The sequence below is a fragment of the Xenopus tropicalis genome, chromosome 5, assembly GCF_000004195.4.
Source record: "Xenopus tropicalis strain Nigerian chromosome 5, UCB_Xtro_10.0, whole genome shotgun sequence".
NCBI classification, from domain to species: domain Eukaryota; kingdom Metazoa; phylum Chordata; class Amphibia; order Anura; family Pipidae; genus Xenopus; species Xenopus tropicalis.
The window spans coordinates 94,445,097-94,461,799 of NC_030681.2; positions in this window are offsets into that span (position 1 = coordinate 94,445,097).

Here is a 16,703-nt window from a genome sequence, read left to right on the forward strand (position 1 = left end):
AACTAAACCACCACTATTGCTAATGGTATATCTTTTGTATTCGATGGTCATTTCCTGGTTTTCTCCTACTAATTTTAATTTAAAAATATTGTATTTGATTTTGTCAATTAACTATAAAAATGCCCTAGATCGTCAATCAATGTTGTTAATTCATATACAAGTAGTGATGAGCAAAAATTTGCGAATCTTTGAAAAGCTTCACAAAACGGTGAAAAAGATGTGCGGCAATTTGTCCGCAGAGAATTTTTGCACCAATGGTGAAATGCTGAAATTCGTCGCAAATCCATGCCTTTGTCTATATACAAGTACATACTGGTGAGTAACAAAGCAGAGAAAAAAGGAACCGAAAAGGAGTAAAGGAGAGCGGGACACCCCTAGGTCTGCCCCTAGACACTACTATCCAGGAGAGCTGCCAATAACCAACAATTAGGTTTAAAGTTAGCCCATATTGTCTGTGTTAGTAGTATACTATACTATAGCATCTACTACTACTAATGCTGACAATAAGGGCTAACTTTAAGCCTAATTGTTGGTTATTGGCGACTCTCCTGGATAGTAGTGCCTATGAGAAGCATGAGCAGCTACTCTTTATAACTTTTATGGAACTGACTGTAGTTCATGCGGTTATGGGTTGGGGAGTGTCTTGCTCTCCTTTACTCCTTTTCTGTTTCTTTTTTTCTCTACTTTATGTTACCATTATCTACAAGGATTTGCCTAGTGCAGTCCCAATAATACATTACTTATAATACTCTCCCCTAAGTCATTAATGAACAAGTTAAATTAAAGTGGACTCAATACAGAACCCTGAGGGACCCCATAAAGAACCTTACTCCAAGTAGAGAATGTACCCCTAACAACCACCCTCTGTACCCGATCCTCTAGCCAGTTTCCTATCCATGGATTTTTAGAGCTAAAAGTCGCTAAGTGTAAAACAGCTAATAATATAAATCTGAAAATTCACCTGCTAAAAATTGCCGAGATCATGTAGAAGTCAATGGCAAATGTCCATTCGCTTCCTTGGAGGATCCTTCTTTTGCCCAAATCCTCTGCCGCTCTCTAATTTATCAGAATAACACACAAATGTTTGGTATTTTTTAGCTCCTTATAACAACTTATCAGATTTATTTGGCATGGATAAACTTTCATTAAGACATGATGACCCAATATATTGTCTGTAGTGTTATCTTAAATAGCATCTTACAGTATTGTTTCAAAGCCTGCATATCTTATCATTACTTGCTGTACTCTTGCTATCATTTTAAAAAATAAAAATAAATTACACCATCACTGATCTGAATTTTATTAAACATTCTTTTATTAATAATGTGAGACTGAGCAAACTATTGCAGATAATGGTGAGTTAATTTTTTTTCTACTTTCATCTTTCTTCTCTTTTTCTTCTACAAAATTGTACTGCTTTGAATATGTTCTTCTCCTAATTATTTAATTTTAGGCTGTGATAGAAACCTTTCAGTGGCATATCTATCATACGTCTGACATACTATAGATTGTTTTTCTGTTGCTTTGACCAGACTGTTAACTGTTGACATTTTACCTTAGTTTTAATAGTTTTGTATAAATCAGATCAAATGAATAAACCACAACATTGACAGGGGTATATTTATCATGCTGTGTAAAAAGTGGAGAAAAGCATTACTGGTGATGTTGCCCAGGACAACCAATCAGCATTTTCAACAGTTAGAAAACCAAAGCAAAGTATCTGATTGGCTGCTATGAGCAACTTCACCAGAAATGTTTTACACAGCATGATAAATATATCCATAAATCTAATCTTTAAACAATGTTTTTTTCTCCCAAAAAATTCACCAGGACAAATATAAAACAGAAAGAACTACAGGTGAAGGATGGGTAGGGAGATAATGATGTGCAAAGCCAGTAGATCCAGTTGTACAATGTTGTGGATGCAGAGGTAAATATTTCTGAGACATAATTAAAAAGGAGGATAACAACACAAAAATGTTATTTTATATATATTTCTGGATCCTTTTGGGGGATATACTGCATATACTGTAAAAAAAAAAAAACATTTGAAGCCACCTTTCTAAAAAAAGAGAGACCTAACAGTGTGTTGGGTTTAACGCAAATATGTAATAACAGTCTACCTCACATAAAACAAAAATTTTCATTTTGATTATAAAATACATAAATATTTGTAGTTCTGGCTAGTGATGAGCGAATCTGTCCCGTTTCGCTTCGCCGAAAAATTTGCGAATCTTTCAAAAGATTCATGAAACAGCGAAAAATTTGCGAAACGGCGAAAAAGTCACCTGCGGCTATTCTTTCGTTGCGCGGCTGTTATTTCATCGCCCGCGGCTATTATTTAGTCACACGATTATTATTTTGTCGCCCGCGGCTATTATTTTGTCGCCTGCGGCTATTATTTAGTCGCACGGCAAATTTTTTAATCCGTTTCGCGAAACAATCCGCCAATGGCGAAATGCGTAAATTCGCTGCGAATCCACGCCTGGCAAAACATTTCGCCCATCACTAGTTCTGGCATTAAAGGCAGTGGTACACGGGGAAATTAGTCGCCCACGATTAATCTTCTTTACTGCGGGTGACTAATCTCCCCGTAATGCCATCCCACCGTCAAGAATGTAAATCAGCGGTGGGATGGCATACATGCCGCTTTGGTTTCTGAAGATGTCTCGCAATGAAACTTCAGGTGACTTCGGGAAAACGAAGCTAAACGGTGGGATGGCAACTAATCTCCACGTGTGCCACTGCCCTAACCCTCTGGCAGACTCTTTTTTCTGGAATTTTATTACAATAAATATTCTATCTATGATTTTAATTTACTAAACCCCTTAAATTATTTTAACTATGACCCTGCAGCATTGGGAGAACCTTTGTGAGCACACATTTTGTTTTGAAAATCATTCCGTATTTATCATATTCAAATGAACAATAGTTTTGTAAAGAATAAGTCAATATAGATACATTCATTTTATAAATGCTAGTTTTGTCTGATATGATTCTTTTAGAAGGAAATGTTTGCTATGTTGTAATCATAAATTGACACTTTTGTGATTCAGCTACCCAGTAAAGATAGCTCTATCAGGTTGTCTATTTGATTTTTCAATTTTAAATGAATGCTCTTAAAATGGAAAATCAAACAGAGGAACTGTTAGAACAATTTTTACAGAGCATTCATCCCAAAAATGATTTGTGTGGATTCACTTAAAATTGTAAATCAAATTGAGAGCACAATTTTTACAGCAAAGTTATACAAAAAATGTGATTGATGGACACAAAAGAGAAAACAATTCGAACAAAAATTGTCTATTTTGACAGGAATGTAGTAAAATTTTGATTCAGAGTTTGTATTTTTTATACTGCTTAAGATGTTTCGAAAATGTACTCCATTCCATTCTTTCTACTCCTTTTTTCTGACATACAGAGACACCAGCTCACCATTTTTTTTTTTTTTTACTTCTAATCATTATGGAATGCAGTTAACAAATGGCAGCCTAGGCTTCAACACAATTGTGCACAATGCACTTTTCATGTCATGAGTGACAGTAATTGTCCTCTAATAATTTGACCTCCAGTCACACGCTATCGACATTGTGTATTTCCTATACTTTTTTTGTTACTAAAAAGCTATATAAATTCTTGTGGTATAGTGTCTCATCTTTACCCTCACCCCAAAAGTCGCTAATGAGCAAATTCAGCTTTACACTAAGAGGCCCATTTACCAACATTCAATTTTTTTTCCCAATATGTATTTTTTGAGCTAAAAAAATCTATATTTTGTTCACAAACAAATTTTTTCCATTTATTATGTGACAAAACCATAAGAAACGGAAATGTAAAAATACACCATCTAAAAACTGTCAAGGTCCTGTAGAAGTCAGTGGGAGCTGTCCTAGGTTTTTAATATTTTTCTCATTTTGGGGGGGTTATTCTATTTAAGTGAAGAAAAATTCACGGTTTTCCTGTTTTTTTTCTACATTTTCTCATTTGTGAATTTAGTCATGGTAGAAAAAACCTCTAACTACACACACTTAATTTTTAATAAATCTGCCTCCACATTTGAGTGTGTGTGTCAATGTGTATGTATGTGTCAGGATATGTATCAATGCAAGAAATAGCATGTAAAACCAGTGAAACTGCTTTCTTCAAAAAATATTACTAGATATATATAGCATCTTACTTATAAAAGTGTATAATCAAACAATTTATTTCCTTGTCATTGGTGGCTCTTTAAAAATAGTTCTAAATGACACTGAAATAAAATATGACAAATACAATTATTTGTCTTTCTATTTTTCTGCTAATGAGAAAATTTTGGCAATGACCCCCAATTCCATTGATGGACGATAAGGGATATTAAATAAGAGACACATTATGGTGTCCAGTGGTAACCAAGACTCACATTTAATTGCGGTGTCGCCATTTTAATATACTGTATAGGGTGTTATAAAAATTTGTGCTGGCCCGGCAGTAAAAATATAAAACTATTTAAAGCAACAAAGCCAGCACAGTAATCTCTATTTTTATGTTGGGAACTGTAACTGAAGAAGGTCTATAAAAACAGGCTGCAACAAGACACACAGAGCTACTAGTAGCAGCTACTTTTTCATGGCTACTAAACACCAGACAATACCCTGCCATAGACAATACTGAGAACTGCCTCTATTAAAACACACGTAGAGACAATTATCAGTAATAATCAGCATTGTCTGTTTTAGCAGCCACAACAAGTAGCTACTACTAGTAGCTACGTGTGTCGTCACCCTTATAGTGTTAATAGTGTTATATTACATGTCTTGAGGTTCAACCAATTATATAACTACTTTACATAGTATAACAGTTCATCGTTCCAATCTGAATCAATTTCAAAGATAACATTGCAAGTGCTTAAAAGCAGAAATGCAAATGGAAGTCACTGATATAGCCAACAGAGTACTGGAATCTAAACACTCCCCAGGAGATTGGCCCAAAGCAATGTTCCCTCTAAACTGTGTGCTTGTGTGCGCATACAGAAATTGTGAGGTCAGTGCACATAACAAATTGTGGTACGCACAAAGAATGTTGTGTGAAAACACATTTTGTATTGATTACGAAAATTTTGCACATGAGTTTAAAATGTTTGCACAAAATAATTTTTTGTGCACATAGCCGAGAAGGAATTAGAGGGAACATTAGCCCAGGGATATCCTGTGCTGTCTGCACAATTCCTCACCAAAGCAAGAGATTCTGCTAAAGGCAAAGGGCTGTCAAAAAGGTAACCTATGAAGATATACTATATAATTATATCAGAAACACATTCAGAAGGACTACAGACTGATAATATATGTTTTGATACTTTTGTTCTAACTGCTTAACTTACTCAATATTGTTAGAAAATGGTTTTCTTATTTTTATGGGTTTATTTATCAATTTTAGAGTTTATGGAATCTCCACCTTAGTATATACTTTTATGTAAGTTATTATTGTTAACAGTTAAAAGATTATACACCACTAACACCCCTACAAAATGCAAATGCCATATTAACTACCTTTGATTTCACAGAAGGAACCCTCCTTACTATTACTGAATTGGCAGTATGAAGTTGTTTCTTTTGATACTTGTTTTTGCTCTCATTATTGTTATGTATCTCTTTTCTCTGTTTTTTTTTTCTTTTCCTTTTCATTATGTGTGACTCTTACACCATTTTTTAGTTATTGCATGAACAGACATTTATACTGCAATTGAAATTCCTATTACCCAAAAAAACAACTTATGCACATAAAGTTATCATAACATGCTTTCCAAACAGAAAAAGCTTTTAACTAGCTGAAAAGGCTATTATATAGTGAATAATATACTCCTATTTGTAAAATATAAGGATTTTACAAATTACCAAGGAATTCCATGACCATAGAAAGGCACCAGGCAAAGGCAATGCTCATATTTTATGTAACCGGATACATTATTTATTATACTGAACAAGTTTCCGTTAGTCATGTAACATTACATCACTGAGAACTAATTATCACCAGTAATATCACTACTGACCATTTGTAAAGATATAACTTGCAAGATATTCATGGCTCTTGTCTATTATAGGACAAATATCGGTTGTCTCATGTCCAGATACCTTAAAACCAGAATATAATTTGGAATGAAAGATATACATTTTGGGGAACAAAATTTAAACTCTACTCAAAAAAGACCCAAGAAACCTCAAACCAATCCAGCTTTTTTTATGGAAAACCCATAACTATGTGATTACGTGATTGTTTTGAGCTCAAAGTTTTTAAGATAAAGGTAAATTGAATTAGAGCTTTACCAAAATAAATTCCTAGAAAATATTTTTTTTAAATCCACAGCCAGACAAGATTACAAATGTAATGTTGCAGAATGAACACTAACAACTAAGATGCCTATTAGTGTACAGCATATTTAAATTGTAAGCAGAATTCCTACGAATAAGGAACATATTCATGCCAAGTGAATACCAAATTAGGACATTAATCTTTTCAATCTAGACTGCTAAACAAAACCCCATTACTAAAGCCAGAGAGTTGGATGATTTAAAGGCTATTATAAATCCCTCTATAAAATCAGTTCTATGCCTTGGTCCAAAAAAAAAAATCAACAAGGTCAAAGTATGTATACAGAGATTTAAAATAAAAAATAAGCAGCAATTACAGCTTAATGACAAACTTTGTCATAAAGAACAGGTTGATACAGGAGCTCCCAATTAAATTCTGACAAATTTTGTGATTTTGGTTGCAGTGACAATTTTGGTGCACTAGAATTTCACCATGTGATTGTTTATGCTGGAAACGAAAAAATAAATCTGCCGTGCTTGATTCATTACCAATGAATCAAATTGAGAGAACAAAAGTGTTTGCAGTTATTGGAGTGTTTGTAGACAGCAGCTGACACCCTTAACCTTCTCCATGTTTACCTCAGAGTAGGTCAAAGGAGAACACATCGCAAGTGCAGAGAGTGCAATTGTACTCTTGGGAGGACTCCCAAGAATTCCTGCTACTTCTCAAAGTTGGATGAAACCATTGCTGTCTAAGGAAGAGAAAGTGGCAATGGTTTCATCCAACTAGCACATAAGCAGTAGGATACTGTTCAAGATACAGGATACTGCTCAAGATACTGCTCAAGCTCAGGCCAGCAGTCTGGGAGGTATGGTCTTATCTAGGGGATGGTGTTGATGAGGATAACTAGTGATGAGCGAACTTTTTCGGCAGACATGAATTTGCGCCGAATTTTCGCATTTTGCCATTGGCAGATATTTTCTCGGAATGGGCGCTAAAATTTGAAATCATCAGAAAAGTTGTGTGCATCAAAAAAAGTCACGTGTCGCAAAAAAAAAAGTAGTGTTTCACAAATGTTTCAGTGTTTCGTGAATTTTTTCACAATTTCGCAAATATTTCGCCGAAGTGGACAGATGGAATGGCAATTCTTGGGGCTGTTTAGCATTTTTTAGGGGATTTTAAAATAAAAGGCTTACTTATTCTTTAAGGGAGAACTAAAGGTATAATCACTGGGGAGGGGGAAATGTTTTTTTTTTAACATTCCTTTTCTTTTTTGCACTTACTATGTTCCGATTAATAAATCATTGGTACTGAATTTAAATTCATTAAACCCAATTTAGACAAATATGAATGTTATGTTTCCTTCATAAAATAGGCAATATTAAATTTATCAGAATATTTCATCCATTCAGCCTTCTTCCATTTACTACACATTCTTCCTTCTTTGCCAGACTGTGTTTTCCTTGTTTGCCAACATCTGAAGTTTATTCATTAGCTCCCAAGCCACTAAGACAGTTTTACTGCTCACTGAGATTCTCTGCACATTGTTACCCAAAGGATATAAAAGTCCTTGTTCACAGTTGGAGCAACTAAAAGAATGATGTCAATAATGCCTTCATAATAGTCTAATCACATGGATATAATCAATTATATCCAATCTACTACAGTTCATTTCTTGGCAGCTAACCTTTTAATACTTCTATAAAATTATTTTCCTGAAGGCTAGACCATCAGATTCCCATTCCAGAAAAGATTAAACTGCCAGTCAACAGAGAAGTTCATGAGAGCAGGACTGAGAAATGAGGCTCTTTGTTTATTTATGACCTTACATAGGCACAAACATATTAGTGTCACTCACTGGTTTTTTAGTTTTAAAGCTGTTCTTTTTTTCATTATTTGTTATTTAAAGAGAATGAATTTCTCCCTTATTAGATATTCTGTATCTGATAGTTTTGAGTATTAAAATGCTTTTCTAAATATGAGCTTTATGTTTAGGTCAGAGTTTCATGTTGATGTATAATGATGCTGATGATAAGACCTCTGAGAAATTGTTTTGTAATATTGAGAAATTAGAAGCCCCCAGGATTCAGCTGGAAAATCTATGTTTCATTGGCACATAAATAATATAAAATAGATAATTATGAAAGGCCAAGTTTTGCATAATAATGAAAAGGGCATGACATAATACTAATAAAATAACAGACCTCTACATTGCTGTTGTTTTTAGTGTGAAAGAAGGAATAGCTCAGGATTAAGGCTTTGGATTCAAGGTTCATACCCCACGGTATCATTTTACACTCTGAAACAGTAGACATTTACACTACCTGCTAATTGGTTGTTATAGATTCATATAGCTGCAGGAATGGCTAATATAATAGGCTGCAGATCAAGACATCAAGGTTGCGGTGGATGATGTCAAGGGCAGTATGGGTGATGTCAGCAGGCATGATTTCAGGGGCAGTGCTATGGCATGGTGATTGCCAATTGGCTAATTACCACATGATTCAGTAAGAATTCTGTCTGTATTTCCTACTTTGGAAATTCAGACAGGAAAAACCAGGTTGTTTGGTTGAAAACCAGAGAGGTGGCAACCCTACTAAAAGTACAAACATTATTCTAGTTCTAATTATAGGGCACCTATCATCCTTAAATTGCTTCCCACACCAGAGGTGTGGGCCAATAGAGCCCCCACTCCAGTTGGGGGAAACAATAGGCTTCCTACAGTGTTAGCATGCCTGCACTGAGAGGGAGTGCAGCCATGATGTGGCACTCACAGGTGCATAATGAGTCGCACCCACTGCTCCTACGGCACACACATGCACGTAATGAGCAAGTGGGGAGTCTTCTCAGTGTGGGCGGCCTAGCACTAGCAGGAACTGCTTAGAAAAAAACCAAACTATTGTTTCCCCCAACTGGAGTGCAAGTTCTATTAGCCTGCACCTCTGCTGGGGGAAGCAAATTAAGGGTTTTTAAGCATAGCAAAAACTCAGGAATGGTTCAACTTCACTTCTTTTTGAAAACAGTGGAATGGGTTACCAAATGGGTTTGCACCTGTTATTACATTACCCCTGTCACTATAACTGAATAATTGTGTGTGCATTACTGCATGCAGTTAATAGTGATATATATATGTGATATTGTATTTGTGAATTATGCATAATTTACTTTTATTTTCTAGATCTAAATTCACATTTCAGATTTTATATGTCCAGGAAATAGCTTCTCTGTATATTTGCATGTTTCCTAAAAAATTGGACATTTCTTAATAAATATAAATGGGCATAGCCATTCTATTTGGTTCCCACTAATAATTTATAAGCAAGCCTAATTTATACTGACCCCAGAGAGCAACTCCCACTCTTAGAATTACATGTAAATTTGCAGAAAAGAAATTTTATGTTCCCACATTAACTTATGACCTTATGTTTCTTTTCCAAATAATTTCTCACTATAATTGTATTCACAAAAATATCTACATAATACACGTGACAGACCTTGAAATCCTTTTATATAATGTAGGCACAATTTGACAAATACTCTACAGTGCAATCAATCTTAATAACCAGTCCCAAGATACTGCACTCTGCCATATCATATTTATTTTTCTTAAATGTTTTTCGTAGCTGCAAAAAGTGAAGAGAAAAATAAGTGAGGAAATTACAGAGATCTAAAACTTTCAGTACAAAATGAACATAAAACACTGCAATTTATTAAGTAGAGGGGTCTGAGGCTATAAATACTTCAATTTAAGAAAAAAACAAGACCTCGTTTGTGAACAAGCACATACTGTATGGGAGATTAAGCCCACAGAGCAGATGTTAGTGAATTCCACCTTTTGAGTTGCAGCATAAACGTTTACAGCTATTCATTTTTACTTATAATTCCTGTGAGGGGTAACAAAATTGAAAGGATTATATGGGTCACATACTATCAATAATGATATTTGAAGAAGTCACATATGACACATGGCTCATCTACAAACAGCTTGAACTGATATGCATCTTTAATCTATGAGCATTATTGTTGTGTGACATGTAATTAAATGCCATAACCATATTATCACTTGTCACCAAATCTATCAAGTAAAAATGCCTTATTGTGTACTGGGAATATGTATTATAACCCCCTCTCCAATTATCCTCTTTTCCTAGGTGTACTGTATGTAGAAACAATAGTCAAGCTCCTTGAATTCTCTCTTTCTGCTGGAATGGTGTCATTGTCTTGGTCTATACTGAATGCACTGTGCAGAATACTGGATTTTATAAAGGAACAGTATATGCCTGTAGCCCTATAAACACTTCATCTCCAGTAATCTTTGTTTTCTGTTTTTCTTTTCTCATTAACATATGTGTCCCTGCCCTATCTGTAAACAGATTTTAGTCCCCCCCCCCCAACTCTGCAATTTAGAAGCAAAACTTCTGGAGAGAATTGTTTTACCTAAAGGGGGCCTTTCACACTAAGAAATAATAATGTGCAAAATAAACTATACTTACACTATATAAATTTTTTACATTTAGTTTCCTTCAGTCTTGAATTCACAGCAAGCAGCCAAGTGTAATTTAATGGACACTACTATTAAGGCAAGTTTTGTCTATTTCCTCAGGCATAGAGGTTAGGGAAGGCAATATATGATTGACAGCTGGGACATGGATGTTTTAATAAAAAATAAATAAATGAATATTTAATTTGTAAAGGGCTTTTATTATATAGTTTTTTATGTGTGGGTGACAGGTCCCCTTTAAACTATTTTTGCAGCAGCATAACTTTGTCACTCTGGGCCCCCCTGCAGAAAAATCTTCAGAGGGGGCCTGGGCGACCAGTCCCTCCAAGTCCCTCTTTCCCCAATCCCCACCTCCCAGCCCTCTTGCATTGCACCTCCCAGCCCGATCGCGCTGCTATATTTAAAGGTGGGGGGTGGTACTTATGTACACATACACACAGCTGTATACATAGTTTCACCACTGCCTTTTTGTAATGATAACTCATTACCTTCCATTCTGGATACCCATACAAACCAGTGTATTCATTCAACTTACCAATTCTACATCCTTTGCCACAACCTACAAAGAAACTCATGCACACTTTACATCAGTTGCATCACCATTAACAAGAAAAGGCATTTACTTAACAAGTGTAGTATGTAAAGTACAGTTTTTAGATGCAATTAGACACATTTTCCCTAAAATTCCACCGTAACTATGGTTGGATATTAGGGGGGCCATTTTCTAATGGTCTGATTTTTTTCTGAATTGGATTTTTTAGAACTAAAAGTCGTAAATAAAAAAGTTGCGACTTTTCTTAGATTTACTTTGCGACAATATTTTGACAATTCAGAATCTGAAAATATGCCATCTAAAACTTGTGGAGATCATGTAGAAGTAGATAGCAGATGTACTTTCCCTTCCATGGAAGTCTGGAAGATCTTAAACTTTAAAGGTTTTCGGATTTTTGATTCTAGTTTTTGTTGCTACAATTCAAAAAAGTTGCCATTAGCGTGCGACACATTCAAAAATTAAACGTTTTTGAGACTTTTCTTGCACGTGCTTTTTCAGCTCAGTTTTTTTGATATTTGTCAGATATTCGTGGAAATTAGTTTGTTCAAAATTATATAAAGAAAAAATTAGAAGGGTTAGAGTGTTAGCAAATCTGCCTCCAAATGTCATCTGCTGCAACTGTGCCCAAAGAGCCAAAAAAAAACCAACAACCCACAATTTTATCATATTAGAATCATTTCTGGAGCACACTATTAAATACATTAACGTGATCATTTTGCTGTAAGGGTTTGTTTCACCCTTTAGTGCAGGTCCACAGTGGAAACCCTGGAATTAGCACCATGTCAATGGTGGTGGTAGGCCCAGGGTTGCCGATGTCAGTAGGCGTACATGAACATGAATTATCAGAAGAGGCAGGATGAATACAGTGATGCACAGCACATCTATGCAAGTGCGTGTTTGGATGCCAGTGCCTTTAATGAATAACATCAATACGCTCACACCTTGGCATTGATTTTAGTATGACTGGACTTGCATTTGCAGTTGTAAATTACCCTTAAGCTCTCCAGTCTTTTGAATGATTTCTATGATGTATTAGGCCTGAACACCACAAGAGATTTGGATCAGATTTTGTGGGTCAGATTTTACTGTATCTGATCTTGTCATGCAACTGCAGACAACACCATAAAACACTATGCAACAGCACAACATTTTCTAGGATTCCACAAAATCTGATCTCCATCATTTTTAATATCAGATCAGGTTGTGTGTTTTGTTACCATTATATAGTGACCCATGCAACTTCATCTGACATTTAGGATGCGTTCTGTCAATCCAACACCATCCTACAAAATTTCCTGTGGAGTGTAGCCCTAACTCACCATTATCAGATGTTCAAATTTTCCACTACCAAATTTGGCAAATCAAGATTGTTTTGCATAGCCTTAGAGAGAATGATCTTTATGCTAAGTTAAGTTTCACAAAGCAAAGATTCCCTTTTTATAGTATATCAGTGCTGTCCAACTGGCGGCCTGCAGGCCGCATGCAGAGTATGGCACATAGGCAGCATAGGGCAGGGAGGGTATGGCACACACAGGCAGCATAGGTCAGGGAGGATATGGCACACAGGCAGGGTAGGGCTGGCAGAGTGTGGCACACACAGGCAGGGTAGGGCTGAGTATGGCACACACAGGCACCATAGGGCAGAGTATGGCACACACAGGCATCACAGGGCAGGCAGAATATGGCACACACAGGCAGCATAGGGCAGGCAGATTGCTGCCTATGTGTGCCACACTCTGCCTACCCTTTGCTGCCTGTGGGAGGTGAACCTGGCAGGGGTTTGTTGTGGGAGTTTGAAAAATAGCAGTTGAAAATAGCAATGAAATGGTCCCTAAGGTGTGTAATTATATGCTGGGGGTTGCTTCCACAGGGGAGGAGGAGGCATATGGATTTAAGGGTACATCTTAATATGACATAATATAATTCTTTCACATATGAATGATGGTGTGAGTGAGGACGAAGCATTTGGGTTTTTGCTGCACTACCACCATTGTGATAAAATAAGTCTGGTTTGATGTGGGTGTGGTGTAAAGGGGGAGTGGTCAAAACTGGCTTCCATTAGCGGCCCTCCACCATGTATGCGAGAGAAATTCCGGCCCTTGGCACCGCAGAAGTTGGACAGCACTGGGGTATATTATCTCCTCTTTTGGTTTTGAAATGGATCTGGAAAAAATTTCTGCAGTTTCAGATTGGCCCACTCCTGGAGGCCATTCAACTTTTTCTTGAATTCGCCAATTTTTATCAAAGATTCATCAAGGGTCTTTCTCAGAATTTTGCTTCTATCACTTGCAAAATGTCATGATCGGTAACCCAAAACCCAGAACAATTGCCAAGGTCCCGGTCACAGCTCACACTTCTGCTTATAACAGCCACCTTTGGCTGTGGGTGGAGCCCTCCGCTACTCGGGTGCCGCCAGGTCTTAAAGTAAGAGGACCAGGACAAAGGTTCTGAGCAAGCAAGGGAACCAGATTGATTGAGGACTGAGGGAACTTACAAGAATCAGTCAGGCAGGCTGGATCAAAACCAGAACGGTAGCGCAGTACAGAATCAGGAACCAGAAGCAGCGTCAAACAGGCAAAGGGGTCAATCCAGGCAGAATTCGCTCAAAGTCAGGATACAGGCAGGGGTCAGATCCAGATAGACAGGACAAAATGCACATCCAGGAATTATTGTCGATAGACCTATAATGGGCGTGGGAGAAACTGAGAGGTAAGGATTTAAAGGCTAGATAATTGAAGATTCAGAAGAGGTGTGTATAAATAGAAAGCACCTGTGGCCATCATTCCTGCCTGGATAACTAAGGATATTATTAAAGTGAACCAGGAACCCAGCAGTTCTGCCCAAATAGGTAAGAGGCAAGGTGTGGGGTCACCAAGCAGTGGGTTCCTGGTTCAAATCCAGGCAGGATGTTACACAAAGACTTTCAACTTTCTTGGTCTCCTGAAGCCCAAAAAGATTTTGAAACATTGAAGGCTGCTTTTGCTTCTGGTCCAGTGTTAGTTAATTAATTCCTCTAAGATCACTGGCCATCCAGGGGTTACGGAATCTTTAGATCTAATTTCTAGATTGTTGGTCTTCTCTTGTCCCAATTTGTCACTGCATATTCTATCTGTGCCCAAGAGAAGCCTCCACGTTCTCTTCCCTGTGGCTACATGCCTGTTCCAGATCAACCGTGGTCTGACATTTCCATGGATTTCATTCTAGATTTACCTCAGCAGAATTTACTACTATTCTGGTGGTTGTGGATCACTTTTCCAAGGTGGACCATTTCATTCCTTTAAAGAGGCTTCCGTCTGCTGCTTTCCTGGCAAGTATTTTCATTCAAGAGATTTTGCGGCTCTGTGGTTTTTCTTGCTCTAGTGTTTCTGACCAGGGGGTTATCATCCACAAAGTAATGACAAAACTGAGTGAATAAATAAAGCCCGGGAGCAGATTCTTCACTGTTTTATTTCCAAGAACAATGTCAACTGGTCATAACTACTTCCCTGGGTCGAATCTGTCCAAAATAACCTCATGCCATGAAGACTCTCCATTTTTCTGTATGTACTGACAGAATCCTCTCACCCTATCTTCTTCTGTACTTAAAAAGTGATGTTCCTGCTGATGAAGTTCATACTTTAAGTCTATTTCATCCAGAGCTTATCAAGCTCTTGTGAGAGGCAGAAGAGGGTGGCTGATAAACATTGCAGACAGGTTACTTCCTTTAAAGTTGGGGATTTGGTTTGGTTGTCTACTAAGAACATAAGACTCTGTCTTCCTTCCCCCAAGTTGGGTCCTCACTTCATTGGGACTTTCAAGTTTAAGAAATCATCAATCCTGTCTGTTCTAAATGTGAACTTCCTTCCAGTATGAACATTTCAAATTCTTTTCATGTCTCCCTTCTTAAACCTGTGGTCTTCAATACCTTCTCTTCTGATGCTCCTCCACCTTTATCTATTGATGTACATCAAGAATTGAGGTTCAGGAAATTGTGGATTCTCACAAATTCAGAGTTAACATTCAATACCTTATTAAAAATTTTGGATTGAGGAGCGCACTCATTAGGCAGCTTAATGGCTTAAGCCTTTTTACTATTACATACCATGTTTTGGGCCTTGTGTGCCCTTTCTCAAGTGTGCACCTTTCTCACTTGATGTGTTAAATTTTGATTGGTCAGTAACTATTAAGTTAATGTGAGTTAAGCATGAATTCCACAGGCACTCTCTTGAAGTTTGGGATAATAGGAGGTGAAAAGGGATCTTGAAGACAAAAGGACTGGATTTACAACTACCCTTTGTCATTGTGGATTGTATTTAGCAACTGATCAACAGGATGTGTTCAGGCTTTGCATTTGTTGTATTGTAATGCTATCTAGTATTTATATAATATCTTAAAATACACAACATATATATATATATATATATATATATATATATAATATTTGCACTCCCTTGATTCTTATCCAATAGTCTCTTTGGGTGCTGCAAATGGTTGTTCCGCATATAAAATACTCCACAGATTCTGCGCACTCCAATGCCAAATGCTTGTCTTTATTTAGGCAATTACATAATTGTTACATCAATGTTTCGGTCCGGGTCTAGGACCTTGTTCACAATGTTATACCCTCAACACACAATATAATCAATAAAACTTTATATACACAATTAACCCCACCCATATGTGACGCATCAGTCAACCAGCCTCCCTGCTCCAATCAGACATAAACTATGCCCACAGCAGAGTAAATAAATCCCATATCTACACATAAATTATCCCAGTAATATTGCAGTTCATATTGTGCTTTAAAATCACCTAACAGGTAGAAAACAATTAAGAGAGCAATACTCATTAAGTCCTTTTGGCGAAAGTGTATCCAATTTCTTAATCCAAAAGGATTCACGTTGGAGCAACAATCTCGATCTGTCACCACCCCGTCTCGGCATAGGTACATGATCGATAGCTTTGTAACTAAAGGTGGGTAACCGATGTCCCACATCCAGGAAATGTTTAGCAACATTTTGGTTGGCAAGACGGACCTGACGTTGCGTCAGCGTATGGATGCCCACAGATCGGCAATTAATACAGCGTTCAGGGATAATGCTACTACAAAACCTGTTGCTAAACATTTCCTGGATGTGGGACATCGGTTACCCACCTTTAGTTACAAAGCTATCGATCATGTACCTATGCCGAGACGGGGTGGTGACAGATCGAGATTGTTGCTCCAACGTGAATCCTGAAGGATCAAAGTCGGAAAGGTTTTCCTGCATTTTACGATTGTTATAACATTACTGCTTTTCTTCCTTGAAAACTGCACACTAAAATTCCTTTCTAAGTCATGGACAGTAGCCAGATTTTCATTAACACAACAGACTGAATAGAAAT